We start from the raw sequence: 895 nt of genomic DNA on the forward strand, positions 1-895 counted from the left end.
ACACACACGATGTGAGTCACATGTTTAACGGCAAGCTTTTAGTCAAGGTTGCACTGAATAAATCATCTAAAAAAAAAAAGAGGGAAGCCGAAACTATTTCGGGGCTTTTTGCATCCTGAGATAAAGAAGTGTGACAGTGTTGGATTGACGGGTGTTCTGAGTTTGGGGAAGTAGGACGGAACAGAAAGAGAAATGAGCAGAATTCAGACACTACAAAACTCTGGAAAAAATAAAATGACAGAAATGTGTTGACTGCTGGTTATGTCCAATTAAAAAGTCAGTTTCAGAGCCTAAAATTTAAACAAATAAACTTAATGCATCTGCTATTCGTTTATAAGTTAATAAAACATTTCCGGTAGCAAATGTTTGGCTAGAAAGAAAAATAGATTTGTTTTTGTTATCTTTGTTTAATATAGAAAAACTAGTTAATAAAACATTGTAAAGTAGAAATTGGTATGATATCAGCTAAAATTAATATTGAAAAATATCAGCCTCCATCTAAAATATTAAAATGTTGATAAAAACAAAAAACAAACTCTGTTTAATGTTTATGTAACTCATTGGTCTAATATGCCACACTATAAAATACATAATAAAAGTAGGATTCGTGCTGATATTGGTCAACATATACAGCTGCAATATCTGTGTCATATATCAAACATAATGGATCAAGACACCTCTAAAAACACAAATTATTTAATAAACTATTTATTAGTGTTCCCTGGGATTCCCAATCCAATAATCTGCTACCTTAGAACTTCTAAAACTAGAATTTCAAGCACATTGGAAATGTATAAAAAACTATTTAAAAAAAAATCTTTTTTTATTTCTATTTTCCATTTTCAAATCTGAATCGATCATCATGTTAATTTCAAAATATTAATCTAACCAATTA

This window comes from Cyprinodon variegatus, unplaced genomic scaffold (genome assembly GCF_000732505.1).
Source record: "Cyprinodon variegatus isolate N-32 unplaced genomic scaffold, C_variegatus-1.0 Scaffold213, whole genome shotgun sequence".
In the NCBI taxonomy this organism is placed as follows: Eukaryota; Metazoa; Chordata; class Actinopteri; order Cyprinodontiformes; family Cyprinodontidae; genus Cyprinodon; species Cyprinodon variegatus.